We start from the raw sequence: 15,394 nt of genomic DNA, 5'->3' as shown, positions 1-15,394 counted from the left end.
CCCCAGCCAGGACTGCGCACGCTCCACGTCTCCTCTCCCCGGGAAGCTCTGGCGGCAGCGATGCCTCGGCCGCGCGCCTCGCCTAGCCTCGCGCCCTCGCCAGAGCGTGCTCTGCGTGCGGGTGCCCGCGGACCCCGCTGGGCGCTTTCTCCTTAACTGCCCTGGCCTCTTTCCGAGATTGTCCTCAGGACACGACGTACGGTGAGTAACGCCGAGTGGGCACCGGCGTGGACAGCCGCGAGGGGGGCGGGGCAGAGAAGAGGCGTTCCTCGCGAGTGGGACGGGCAGGGCGGTGGCACGCGCGCCCTCTCAGTCCGTTGAGGACCAACGGCCGTGGGGTGCGGGCCCGGGCTAGGAGAGCAAAAGCGGCGGTGGAGGGGCGGGGAGTGCCCGAGCATCTCCAGGGGGCTTTGGCGGAGGAGGAGGGGGTGAAGGGGAAAGAGAAGGGGTCCTTCTGAACACTGGTGCGAAGCGGGGGCAGCTAGGGTGCGGGGTCTTGCAAGGCACGATTCTCAAAGAGCGGCCTCCGATAGGGTTGGCCCCCACTTTCCCACTCCATACCTTGAGAGTCAGAGCAAACTTTGCTTTGAGTGAGATCGAACTCGGTGCCGAGTGTCCCAGATCTGTCTTCCCCATGCAAAGGGGTACAGCCAAAGCATAAGTTTCCTTGCTCATCGTGGAGCGGGGCGGGGTGTCCCAGGACTTTGGGAGAGGGAGTTTTGCTCAGTGTTTTGGAGCTACGGAGCAGAGCTGCTTAATAATCTTCGTTCTATACTATAGTCTTGATACTTCATCCTATTTCCCGTGCCTGGAATGCGCTCCCTCCTCCTAGCCTCCTGGCTTCTTTCAAGTTACCCATAACATCTCAAGCTTTTCCTAATCTCTCGAAATGCTGGTGCCTTCTCTCTGTTTATTATCTGCAGTGTTTATGTAGGTGTGCATACACATATGCATGTTTATTTCTATATATATATATATATATATATACATGTATGTATTTGTATAGATGCACAAATGTATTTGTATGCTATGCACAGCACCTAGGTGCATATACAAATGCATGTATATATACATATGCATGCATATTTGTATATGTGAATATACTCTTTTTAAGTTTTGGTCATTAGTTGAGTTCAACATCATGACCCCATTGGGGGGTTTTCTTGGCAAAGATTCTGGACTGGTTTGTCAATTTCTTCAGCTCCCAGATCAGGAATTGAGGCAAATAGGGTTAAGTGACTTGTCCAGAGTCACACAGTAAATATCTGAGGGCAGATTTGAATTCAAGTCTTGCTGACTCCAGGAGCAGTGCTCTATCCACTCTACCACCTAGCCACCAAACACACACACACATTTGTATATGCAGGTACATGCATATTGTATAATGTGTATTTATACTTATGAGAAAGCTAAGTAGCTCAGTGGATAGAGCTCTGTCCCTGGAATCAGGAATAATTGAGTTCAAATTTGCCCTTGGATACTGGTTGTGTGACACTGGGTATAGCCATTTAACATGTTTGCCTTAATCCACTGGAGAAAGAAATGCTAAACTGCTCCTATATCTTTGCTAAGAAAACCATATGGACGGTATGGATGTGCTGCAGTTCATGGGGATCACCAAAAGTTGGAATGACTGAATGACCACACATGTGCATGTGTATATTTGTATGTGTGCATATGCACATATATTTGTATGTATAGATGCATGAGGTGCAATAAGGGGCAGTTAGATGCTGTAGTGATAGAGTTCTGGGCCTCAAGTTAGGAAGACTCATCTTAATTCAAATCCAGCCTTAAACACTACCTTTATGATCTTGGGCAAATTACTTAACCCTATTTGTTTCAGTTTTCTCATCTATAAACTGAACTGGGAAAGAAAATGGAAAATACTCCAAGAAAACCCTAGATGAGATCATAAAGCCAGACATAACTAAACAAAAACATGTGTTTATATAAATAAGCCTGCATATTTGTACATTTATGTGACTATACAAATATGTATACACATCATACCTGCATCTATATACATATACATGTATGTACATGTATAGATAATGTGCACAATGTGCACATGTATGTCTTAGTATGTGTCTGCATTTGCTTATATGCATATATGTATGTCTATAGGCATATACACATGACGTCATATCTTGTTTGTATATTTGTCAATATCTTGTTTGTACATGCTTGTTATGTTAGATTATAAACTTCTTCAGAGCAAGGACCAATTTTTGCTTTTATATCCTTAGCAATTAGTATGGTACTTGGCACAGAGTTGAGAAATAATAGATGCTTCTTGATTTCTGTTGTCATGAGTCTTTCTCAGTAATGAATGTGATTGACATATCTTCTAAGAGAGACTATAACATACAAGGTAATGTTTAAGTGTAAATGGTGGAGAGTTAGAGAAACACTCAGAGATCCAGTAAATTTTCATCAAAAATACAGTAACATGTTAGGCAGGTCATCTTCCTGAGTTCAGATCTTTCCTTAGACACTCCTAACTATATGACTTAACCCTTTTAACTCACTTTCCTTATCTGCAAAAATAAGCTGAAAGGGAAAAAAAAAGGAAAACCTCTCCAGTACTTTTGCCAAGAAAATTCTAAATGGTGGTCACATGTCACACAACTGAAAATGATTGAATAATAACCTAATATTCTGGGTAGAGAGATGATTTCTAAAGAATAATTTTGAAAGTATTTTAAAGATATTGAATTTAGTGTAACTTTCCAGCTTCTTTGAAGTTTCTTCTCTAGAAGTAACAAAGTAATACTTTCTTTAGAAACAGTTGCAGTTATTGAACATGTGGTTAGGAACCTGTAAGGTAGAACTTCTCCCCTTCCCCTTTCCCCCAAATACCTCTGTTAAAAGGTATTAGGTCTATATAGTATACCTATATATATAGTATAAAAAGTATATAGTAACATGATCTTTGTAACATTTTGGCTCTTCAAAGGCCAAAATGTTACAAAGATCATGTTACTATATACTTCACTCATAGGAGAAGTTCCTTTCTTATATTTACTTTTCCTTCCAATACCTCTCTGACAGATTTAGTTTTCTGGTTTCTAGAATCATAAGAGTTGGAAGATACCAAACAAATTAGAAATGGCCTTTGCTGAAGACATCCAGACTTGTAACATTGTTATCTTGACAAGAAAAAAAAAGACAAAAGTGAAATCACTCAGAAGTTTAACAATAGGGAGGATTTAGTGGAGGAGCACTTTTAGAAATCTTGACATGTTACCATATTGATATCTATAATCGGGACCCTGAGAAATCAAGAAAAAGATTGGATTATCTTCCATATTAACTGTTCATAAACAGGGATATATACAATTGTTTTAGAAAAGTTTTTTGGCTATAATGTTTGAAATTAAAAATTTACTCGAGCTTCTGGAAAATTCCTATTCGAAAAATTTAAAAAATTGCTTTGTTTTTTGTGATTCATAAAACTATAAAATTTTAGACATAGATTATTTTTCTAGAAACTATTCATTTTATAGATGAGGTTCAGAGGTGTGATTTACCAAAATCACATGGCTAGCTTCTACTGGAACCCAAGTGTCCTGCTTCAGTCTATTCTAGTGATTTGTCCATTATAGCATGATATTTGTATTTAAGAATATATTCTTTCATTAAAAAAACCCCGAAACCTTTTATAAGTCTTAGATCTCAAGTCTATTACCATGTCATTTATGGTTTGTTATTTTATACCTTTGAAGAGAACCCATATTGATAAGATCATGCTTTTTTATGTATTGAAGTATAGTTGAACTTTCTTCATTAAAGTTTCACTCTAATACCACATGAAGCTTATGCCATGCAGTACAAATTCTGGCAAGGTAATGTTGCCTCATATTTCAGTGAAAAAATTGAGGCCCTCATCTCCCCTATTTTCCAATTCACATCTTCCAGATTCTTCCTGTCACTGTGTCTGCATTCATCTTTGTCTCACATAATGAGATGATCTTTCTCTTTGCCAAGTCAAACCTCTCTATATAAGTGATTCCCAGTCTCCTCCAGCAGATTGTCTCTACTTTTTCACGTAATTTTCAGTTCTCTCTTTGTCTACTGACTGCTTCCCTGGTGCCTGTGAATATACCTATGTCTCCTTCATCCTCAAAAAGTACTCCTTTGATTCATCCAATCCCATTAGCCATCATCCCATAACTCCTGTCTTTTGTGCCTAGAATCTTTGAGCAGCAATAGGTGCCTTATTTTCTTTGAATCCCTTAATTCTTTACACTCTTGACTTTTGACCACATCATTCATAAGAAATGAATTCTAAAAGTCTCTTAATTGCTAAATTTAACACCCTTTTCTCAATCCTCACTTTTCTTGACCTTTCTGCAACTTTTGACACTTACTCTCTTCTATATTTTCATGACACTACTCTCTCCTTGTTCTCTTTTCTAGTTATCCTCTTTTTTTTTTTTTTAAAGTCTCTTGTGCTGAGTGTTCAGATTACACTTAACTGTGAGGGATACTCACATAATTCTGTCCTGACTCAATCTGTCTTCAAAACTCTTCAGCTAGTTATCTCATCAGGTGTCAAAAATTAATTCACTTCCAAAGAATCTCAGATCAACTTATTTAGCTTTAAACTTCTGTTGACCTCTGGTTTCACATCTTCAACTGCCTATTGAATGTTTAGAACAAGATATGTCAACAAAGACATAATCTTAATCTCAATGTGTCCATGATTGAACTCATTCTCTCTCTTCTTTTTAATGTTAGTGTACAGTCTAGGATACCCATTCACCCAGTCTCAAACCCAAGATGTCATTCTCAGCTCCTCCCTCTCACTCATCCAGTCATTTGGCAAGACTTGTGGAATATACCGTTATTACACCTCTCATACAATCCCTTCTCTCTTACTGCCCTTATCGTGCCATGTTTGGGCTGTTGTAATATATTGTAAGCATAATTGTTCTCCCTGCCACAAGTTTCTCCCCATTCCCATCCATCTTCCACATAGCTGCCAAAGGGTTCTTCAAAAAAACACATTAGATCTGTCCATGTCGTCCTTCTATTCAAGAAACTCCAGTAGTTCCTTGTTACTTCTGTGATCAAGTATAAAATTACCCTGTTTGGTGTTCAGTGCCCATCAAACTTTCCATACTTTCCCCCAACTGCCACTCTCTTTCCAGTTTTCTTGCTGAATATGATCTTCCCCCCTCCCCCCATAGACTCTGTGTTGATCACCTTTGTATCTTCCCTCCTCTGCTATAGTCTCAGAGAATAAGGCGTTTCTTAATTTTGCTAATGTCATTTCCTAGGAGGTTGTCAATCTCTTGGATTTTCCACATCTCCTTATCCTCTGGTGCCTTTTCTGATGCTTACAAGCATGCTTACAAGCAGATCTGAACCCAACTTCTCAAGTTATAATCGTATGTCTTCTCCCTTTCCCAGAGTAATTACTTTATGCCCGGCATTATTTTCTATCCTAAGGATACAGATGCAAAACAGATGATTTTATTTTCAAGGACTCCACTTGAATAGGGGGAAATAGGACAATATTGGGGAATGGTTGTTGTGGACTTGTGTTTTGCCTTATTCATGGGAATAGTGAGTAGAGACATTGAGTAATTGTTTGGCATACCCTTTGTAGAGGCAATGGTTGTGTTGATTTGATTTTTTTCCCCAGACTAAAAAAGTGTATGGATATATTTCTTGCATTAGCGTAGCTAAAAAACTGGATAAGACAGGCTTTCCCTGATTGGTCAGGAAAGAACAATTTTACAATGGGAATTCCAAATTGGAATAGCTGAGTACCTCAAGGGCATGGAGATCCCCTTTACCAGGAGAGTATAGGTGTGCAAGCTGAGTGCAGATGAGTATCAGTTGCCTCCATGGTTTCAAATCTTACTTCTCTATGCAGATGACTCTCAAATCTCTATCTCCACCCCTTCTCTCTTCTCTTGATTCCTAATCCTATACAATCCCATCTACCTGCTGGTCCACCTAAATGGTCCATAAATATTTCAAACTCAATATACACAAAATAACTCAATATTCCCTTGTCCATCTCAAACAGTGGTCTTATGCCTAGTTTGGCTTTTCCCCAATACAATTAGTTGAACAGGACCTATGATTCCATTGATAAAGGAAACTCTTTTTATCAATGCTATAAAAGAAGATTCATATCTTATCTGCAATTTAAGAGTCTCCATAATGCTTTATTCTATCTACCAAGATCTTCTGAATAAAGAATTCTCCTGTAGCTTCTGGTTTTGTTTTGTTTTTTTTTTTTTCATATATATTAACACAGGGCTTCTTTGTTTGGAGATCTTGGTTAGCTATTCTTTTCCATGAATCAACTTGTGTGCATATGTGTGCATGTGTGTGTAGTTATAAAATATGAATATGAGATTTAAATGCTTGTAATGTAGTTTTAGAACTGAAAGCACCAACATCTTTTTCTTCCTACTTTAAAATTTTTTTTACATATTCTTGATCTTTTTTCTTCTAAATTAAGTAATTCCACAAAGTATTTCCTTAGTAATTTATATAGCATTAAATTTGCAGCGTAATTTGAATAGTATTCTCATTTGTCCTTTTTTGGCATTGTATGGCCCAGGCATGAAAAATGAATTGTTAGGTCTTATTTATTACACAGTGGTTTTATAGTTGTATTTATATGAGTCTTAATTGTGTCTTAGGTTAAACTCAGTAAAGCATTCATATTCTTGTGGAAAAACTGAAAGGTTATTGCTGAAAGGTTATAGACCATTCTCACACTTTTGTTTTTGGTATCTTTATATTGTTAAAATTTATTGAGGATTGGTCCAAAGAGATTTTGTTTATGGGGGTTATATTTATAGATACTTACCATATTAGAAATTTAAAAAAGAAAAACCTAATTTTCAATTTGTAGACCCTCTGAAAGGGACCTTCAAAATTCTCTGGGCTCCACTTTGAGAACCACTGGATTATTCCAATTAGGTATATTATGAAGTGGGGCAATGTGGCTGGACCCAAAAAATAGACCTTAATGAATTAATATTGGTCTCACAAGAATTTATTAAACTCCTCTTTTATGCAGGGCATTGTGTTCAGGGCCAATAGTCCAAAATACTAAAATGCAAACAAAAATCCCATCCCCTCAAGGAACTGACATTCTACTGGAAGGATGTGACATTTGAATAGATAAAAACAACAAATTTTGAGGACAGAAATAGTAATAGCTAGAACATCAGGAAAGATTTCCTATAGGAGTTGTCATTTGAATTAAGCCTTAAAAGAAATTGGGGATTCCAAGAGCTGGGGGTGAAACAGGAGTGCCTTACAGGCATTTGAGAGGGGCTGGGCAAAGAAGGCACAGGAATTGTGAAATCAAATTTGTTAAATTCAGAGAACAGTAAATGGAAAAGTTTGACTGGGAGCAAAGTGTCCCCGATGTGGGATAGGCCTGGAAAGGAAACCTGGAGCTAAAGTATGAAGGTGTTCAATTGTTAAGAAGATTTGCATTTTATTCTGTAGGCGGTGGGAAATGGATGGAGAACAAGTATTTAATAAGCTTCTCCTATGTGCCAGGCCTAAGCACCTTATGAATATTAGCTCACTTGATCCTCACTGCAACTGGGGTGGTAAGTGGTAGTGTTTTCCCATTATCATCCCCAGTTTACAGTTGAAGAAACTGAGACAGGCAGACATTGAATCACAGAGTTAAGAAATGTCTGAAGCCACTTTTGGACTTTGAAATTCCTTATTCCAGTCTCAGTACCTGATGCACTGGACTATCAGTAGGGAACCAGTGATGGTTCTTGAATGGGAGATAACATGTAAGGAAAAAAAGTCTTTACAGATTCCAAGGCTCTTAGTTCTCTGTTGTTTATCGGTGTCAGGCATAGATAATATACTTATCAGATTTTGCAAATGACAGGATTAGGATAGGTATGTAATAGGTTGGAGGACTGATTAAATCCAAAAATATTTGGACATGTTAAAACTTTTGAAGGAATTTCAAGAATAATAATACATTTATCTTTTCTTACATTTCAAGTTTTAACATTTGAGCTCAAAAGAAATTTCACAAATGAAAGATGGAGGTTTATGTAGATACCAATTCATGTACAAAAGATATAGAGATTTTAGTAAACTGTAAGATCAAATGAATCAGTACTGTAATATGAGAACCAAAAAGACTCATTTGATTTTACATTGTATTATGAGAGGATATCACTTTCCAGGACCAGGGAGTCTCATTGTACGCTGCTGTGGTCTCTCATTTGAAGTCACTAGACTTTTGATGTTATACTTTTAGTTTCCTCCTGGAAGGTCCTACACAAATGAAATGATCCATTTCAGGTTGTGATTTTCTGTTGTCTGAACTTTCTTCATTTCCCCATCAAATGCCTAGCACAGCATTTTGCCCTAGATGAGAAGGTGTGAATTAATGTTGAATTGAAGAGGCCTGAGTTGCATCACTATTTCTTAAGGTAAAGTTGTTTTTTGCCCATTTTTGAAGAACTGCCTACTTACTACATGGTCCTACAAACTAATCATCTGAGTCAATCATGACCAAGCATTTACAGAAGCTTTATCTGGATTCTGCAGACTAAACATGAAAATTGTATCATTTAGCATTTTTACTCCAAAATTCAATATTGGTAAAACACTTAAGATACAAAGAAATAAGTAAAGAAGTTATACACTTGTAAAAATTTTAGTAAAACAATGCCACAAATTTGAGTAGTTTTGTAAAACACAAATTTAAACTTTCAAAGCTAAGTTCCTAGGTGACTTTTGAATCCTGTCACCACCTCATTTTTTAAAGTTAGAATAATTACAAGGTAGTGATAGTTTAAAAAATTAAAAAGAATTTAAACCCAAACTAAAATATAAATTTTCTTCTCCTTAAAAAGAAAGTCAATGCAAAAACATTGACAAATTAATCATATATCCTTGCTCAATCTGTAGGACAAATAAGTGGATTAGGATTTTAGTTTTAAAATATTTGGTGTTTTTTTTTTTTTTAACTTTTAGACTTTCTCATATAAATAATGATCAAAATTCTACCAGCTAATTTTAACTTAAAATTAGAAATCTGATAGTTATGAAACTTTAGTCATTTTTTTAAATGTTTTATATCTTTGCTGCTGTTGTTGTTTGTCCTTTGTAGACAACCATGACTTCAGGGAGGTGCTGCTATGACATGCAAGTGAGTTGGAGGCCTTTGCAAGGTCACCAGTCTTACTTTCTTTTCTGAAACTGTCTGAGTCCAGTGGCTGAATATAGATCAGAGCGACTGGAAATAGTCCTGCATGCAATGGATGGATGACCTTGGTCTTTTTAAACTAAAGTCTTTAACTGGTCTTAGTGTGGCAACATTCATTCAGTTATTAAGGCTGTTAGAAAGAAATAGGGCCATGAATGGCCTTTTTACTTAGTCAAAAAAACCAAATATATCAATCAGTCCATTAGTCCAACCTGAAGGAACGACCCTCAGGGTTTTTTGGCCAAAACCACAATTTATATTTAGAAGCAAAACAAAGACTTAGTAGCTTGCCTTTGTTAACCAATCCATGTTAGCCAAAGTGATTTGGATTTAGGATGTGGGCCTTTATGTAGGAAATCTAGCTCCTAAAACGAAAAAAAAAAAAAGGAAGAATGACAGGGAGGGAGGGGAGAAAAAGGAAAGGATGAAAGGAAGGATAGAGGGAGGGAAAGAAGGAAGAAAGGAAAGAAATGAATTTTAGTGGCTGCCTATTCCAGGATTACATATAAAATCCACTATTTCTGTAACTTGTGACTGGCTGTTTGCTATGTTTGTAATAACTCTTGCTCTCCACCTCTGACTGCTGGCATCCCCAGTTTCAAAACTCAGTTCAAATTCTACCTTCCACAAGTAGTCTTTTGAACTTCTCCCATTGCCCAAAGCTCCTTTCTGTGGTTTATATGTTAAATAGTTGTTTACATGTTGTCTTCTATTATTAGAACTTAAGCTCCTTGAAGGCAAAGAATGATTTATCTTTTTCTGGATCCCTAGTGCTAAACAGTGTTTGGCACCATAAGTACTTAATATATGCTTGTTGACTTTTTCTTTTTAAGAAAGAATAATAATGGGAGTCAGCCTCAGGGTATATTGGCCATTATCAAGGCCATTATAGTACCTATAATACCTTAATAATAACATTATAATACCCTACTAAAAATGGTAATCTACCTATCATTTCCTTTTTTTTTTTCTTTGCACTATTTTTGGGACATCATTGATAATCAGCCTGCTTGTAACAACCTTTCTGTTCCTACTTGAGGCTATAAAAATTTGTCTTCTGCCTTAAGGATTTCATGATTCTATCTTCATGACTTTGAAACTTTATTTTTTTTTTTTGTTTACAATATGCTGATAAAATTACAATATCATACTTAGAATCTTAGATATTGGAGAAAGAATCCTAAGAAATCATTTTGTCTTACTTAACTCCCAGCCTGGGGTAGACTTAATTCTTTCCATTTTTCCTGATGAGACAGCTATAACTCATAGATTTTAGAGATTTCTCACATAGGTAGTTAAAATGGTTGAACAAGAACAAGTTTTCAGCAATATTCTTTCATCATATCACACTGCTTTTTTGGTAATAAACTTTGTCATTAAGCTATTTATGGTGTGTTACATTCCTGTGGAAAAATATAACAGAAGAATCTTTTTTCCATAAAAACAAAATCTGATTCAATTCAATGAGCATTTATTAAGCATTTATAATGCAGGCACTATCCTATGTACTGGGGATTTAAAAAAAAAAAAAAAGGCAAAAGCTAGTTCCCTGCCCTCAAGGAGTTTAAGATCTAATAGAGGAGACAAGGAGCAAACAAATATATACTAAGCAAGCTATATATGGAATAAATAAGGAATATATAACAGGCAAGGCAGTGGAATTTAGAGGGGTTGAGGAAATCATCATATACAAGGTAGGATTTTTAATTGGCACTTAAAGGAAATCCTGGAGATGGGTGTCAGAGTGTAGTAATACAGACCAGGTAATGAGGACAAGTTCAGAAAATGTCTGAAGCTGAAAGATGAAAGATCTCATTCTTGGAACATGCAGGAGACCATGATCACTGAATTGAAGAGTCCATAGTAAAGAATAAGGTCTAAGAAGACTGGGAAGGTAGGAAGGAGTTAATTAATAAAAGGCTTTGAATGCCTCAGAACATTTAGTATTTGTTCCTGGAAACAGTAGGGAGCCACTAGATTTAATTGAGTGGGGAGTGGGGTGATATGATCAGACCTGTGTTTCAGAAAAATTACTTTAGTGGCTGAATGGAGGGTGGATTTGAGGCAGGCAGATCTACCAGTGGGCTTTTGTAATAGGCAAGACTTCAGGTTATGGTGCCACTAGGGTGTCAGAGAAGAGTAATGGAGAAGGTGGAATGTGTAGAGAGGGTTTTGGGGGAAAGATAAGTTCTATTTTCAGATATCACTACATATCCTGTTTAAAAGACAGTTGTAGATAAGAGATTGGAGGTCAACAGAGAGGCTGGTGCAAGATTTTAGAATCATCAAATAGAGATAGGAATTAAATCCATTGGAATTGATGAGATCACCAGGTGAAGTAGTATAGAAGAGCAGAAGATGTAGGACAGAACCCTGAAGAACATCTATTGTTGGAGGCTTTAATCTGATGGAAGATTCAGTAAAGCAATTAGAGAAGGAATTATTAGATAGATGAGAGGAAAATCAGGAGAGAGTGATAACTTAAAAACCTAAAAGAGAAGAAAAATCAAGGAAGAGAGAATGATCAATAGTGTCACAGTCTGCAAAGAGGTCAAGGAAAATGAGGGGTGTGAAAAGTCTATTGGATTTGTCAATTAAGAAATCATTAGGAACTTTGGAGACAGCAATTTTGGTGAAATAAGTTTGGAAGTTAGATTGTTAAAGGGCTAAGAAGAGAGTGAAAAGGGAGAAAGTAGAGGTAGTTGTTGTAAGTGTTGTAAGGTCTAGAGTGAGCTAACTTCCATGAACAGAGATTTCTGGGATTTGTTGTATTCTTTCTATTCACATTTTCATTATTGTTATGAGTTTTAAGCTTTTTCATACTCCTTTCTATTTATCATATATCATATATATAGTATGATAGTTTACCATTATATTCATGTAGCATAGTTTGTTATCCAATTGTTGAATATTTTATTGAATATTTTGCTGCTATAAAAAAAAGAGCTGCTACAAATATTTTGATGTATATGGAACCTTTCTCCTTGTTGATATATGCTAGCATTGTAATCTCAGAGAATGCACATTTCAGTAACTTTAGGCAGAACTCCAAATTGCTTTCCCTGATGATTATACCAGTTCTCAAGTCATTCAACAATACATTAATCTGTCTTTCTACATCCCCCTAACATTGATTGTTCTTCTCTTTTGCCATTTTTGCAAATTTTGGGGGCTGTGAGGTGAAACTTTAGAGTGATTTTGATTCATACTTCTTATTAGTGATTTGGAACATTTCCTTTTTACATCATTGCTAATAGTTTGCTACTCTCTTGAGAACTGTTCAGATCTTTTGACTACTCCTCTTGGGAAATGAGTTTTGGTCTTGTATCTCTAATAAGGCTTATCATATATTTCAATTTTTTCCCAGTTGATTTATTGCTTTCTTGACTCTAGATGCTTAATTTTGTTTTCTATTTCATGTAAATAAAATTGTTCATTTTATCTTTTTATAAAGTTGCTTCTTCCTCTCATTAAGCTAAGCATTGGAACCCCTCTCCATAGCTGTAAAAAGTAGAGAATCTGTTCTTCTATTTTAGGGATTGGTGTGAGGAATGTAATCTTTAATATTTCAGATTCTACATCATTTTAAAATTTATTGTGAAATATGATGTAAAATAAGAGTCTAAGAAAAATTTTTGCTAGACATTCTTTTTTTCCCTTTGTAGTTCATATCAAATATAGGAAATTGTTTCCCAGATAATATTAAATAATTATTTGTTTAGTTCAGTTATTTCTTATTCTTCCTTGTCTAGTCTGTTCCAATTATCTACTCTTCTGTTTTTGTTTTGTTTTGTTTTAACCAGTACCAAATGTTTTTGATGAATGTCTATAATAAAGTTTAAGGCCATTTCCCCCTTTTTCATTTTTTTCCTTGATATAAATCTTTTGTTTCCTCCAAAAGAATATGGTTATTTTATCTAGCTATTTAAAGTATACTTTCAGTAGTTTTGATTGGTACAGGATTAAAATTGTAAACAGTCTTTGGTAGAATTTTCATTTTTATTATATTTGTCATGTCTTACATTAAATATCCATTTAAGTTGTTCTTTATTAAGAAATATTTTGGAATCAAATATAAACTGCTTTGAAAGGCCAATTTGTAAGTTTTATATGCATTTTGTAGATATTTTGATTTGTTGTAGAACAGAATTTAGATCTAGAGACTGTTTACTTTGATGATGAATAATTTTATTTCTTATATGAAATGGAAGACCTGGAAAATCTTCAATACTGAATAAAAAAAATACTTTAATAAAGGAGTAGTGATGAAAGCTAAATTATAATAAATTCAAATTATATCAAGCATAGACAGTAAGTTTAGATTATAGAAGAATATACCTGAAAAGAAGAGAAGTGATAAGTAATACTTTTTTGTTTTTTAGGATATGTAAGGGTTTAAGCATTTTTGTATTCTAAGGGGAAGGAATGGGAGAAATTGCTGATTAATAGACTGCAGGAAAGCCAGAGACCTGGTCAAAGTTCCAGGGTCAAGAAGAACACTAGCATCTGGGGCTCTAGGGAAGCAGGACTTCTTCCTGGGTAAGGAAGCACAGACCAAGAGGAAGTGACTACATCTCTCTCTTGATCATACCATCATGAAAGGACCAAAAACTTATAGACTTCCAGAACTAGCTTTGAAAATAGTAGTACCAAAAATTCGGAAGCTTGGAACAGTACCTCCTTATTTCAGGTAAGCAGAATCTAAATTTTACACAAAGCACAAAGTAAAAATAGGTTGAAAAAATAAGAAAACAGCAAAAAAAAAAAAAAAATTGGCCACAAAAAGCTATATGATGGCAAAGAAGAATAAGATACAAATCCAGAAGAAGACAATTAAAAATATTTTCAACCAAAGCCTCAAAGCAAAATGCTAATTAGTCTAAGTCCAAGAATTCCTGGAAGACATTTTTTAAAAAGATGAGTAGCAGAAGAAGAATTGGGAAAAATTAATGATGTAAGAAAAATTAGGAAAAGAGAATTAACAGCTTGATAAAAGAGGCATTTTTTTTGTATACTTTAAAGGTTTGACCATACCTTAAGTACAAAGAATTGGCAAAAAAAAGTACAAAAATTCAATTAAACTGCTTAAAAAGCAAAATTACCCAAGCGGAAAAAGACACAAAAGCTTACTGAAGAAAATTCCTTAAAAATTAGATTGGACAATGAAGCTAATAATTCCATGAGACAACCAGGAGCAATAAAACAAAAGTCAAAATAATAAGGAAAAGAAGAAAATGTGAAATACCTCATCAGAAAAAACAACTGATGTGGAGAATAGATTAAGGAGAGATAATTTTAGAAATGAATAAACTGAAAAGTCATGGTTACAGAAAGAATCTAGACATCATATTTCAAAAAATTATAAAGAAAAACTGCCTCAGTATCTTAGGAGCAGGGAGTAGAATAAAATTGATAGAATCTACTAATCACCTCCTAAAATAGATACAAAATTAAAACTACTGGCAATATTTTAGCCGAATTCCAGAGTTCTCAGGCTAAGGAGAAAATATTCCAGACAACCAGAAGGTCAGATGTTATGGAACCATAGATAGGGTCACACAAGATTTCCTACCTTTCACATTAAAGGAGTGGAAGGCTTGGAATATATTTCAGAAGGCAAAGGATGTAGGATTACAATCAAAAATCACCTACACATCAAAAGTGAATATAGTCTTTTTGGGGGGAAATGGAAATTTAATAAAATAGGGAACTTTAAAGCACTCCTGATGAAAAGACTAGAACTGAATAGAAAATTTGACCCAAAACTATGATTCAAGAAAAGTATAACAAAGTAAACATGAAAGAGAATTATAAGATACTCAATACAGTTAAAGTTGTTAACATTCCTATGTAGGGAAATGATACATGGAATTCCAAAAACTTTATTATTAGAACAGTTCAAAAGAGGGGACAGGAGTGTGAATTATGTTGGGAAAAAAATGAAGAGATGAGAATGAAGTATACACTGAGTGAGAGGGGAAAGAAGAGAATAAATGAAGGCAAGTACCACATCAAAAGAAGCATGCAGGGAAGAGCTTTCACAGTGAAGGAGAAAATATGTTGGGTGATGGGCGATGCTTGAGTCTCTTCAGAATTGGTTCCAAGATGGAAGAGAGAGGAGGAGAGGGAAGAAGAGAAAGAGAAAGGGAGGGAGAGGGAGAGAGTATG

The 15,394-nt window shown here is 35.7% G+C and overlaps 1 protein-coding gene across 1 annotated transcript in view; it reads left to right on the top strand.

Annotated features, from left to right (window-relative positions):
- Positions 1 to 184: 184 nt before the first annotated feature.
- The window catches only part of BTBD3 (BTB domain containing 3), a 51,937-nt gene continuing 36,727 nt past the window's right edge, over positions 185 to 15,394 (top strand). The window contains exon 1 of the mRNA XM_031951087.1: positions 185 to 201. The gene's annotated coding sequence lies outside the window, so the exon portion shown is untranslated. The remainder of the gene's footprint in view (positions 202 to 15,394) is intronic.

This window comes from Sarcophilus harrisii, chromosome 2 (assembly GCF_902635505.1).
Source record: "Sarcophilus harrisii chromosome 2, mSarHar1.11, whole genome shotgun sequence".
Lineage (NCBI taxonomy): Eukaryota > Metazoa > Chordata > Mammalia > Dasyuromorphia > Dasyuridae > Sarcophilus > Sarcophilus harrisii.
Note: the sequence above shows the minus strand (reverse complement) of the source record. Positions and strands in the feature narration are given on the sequence as shown.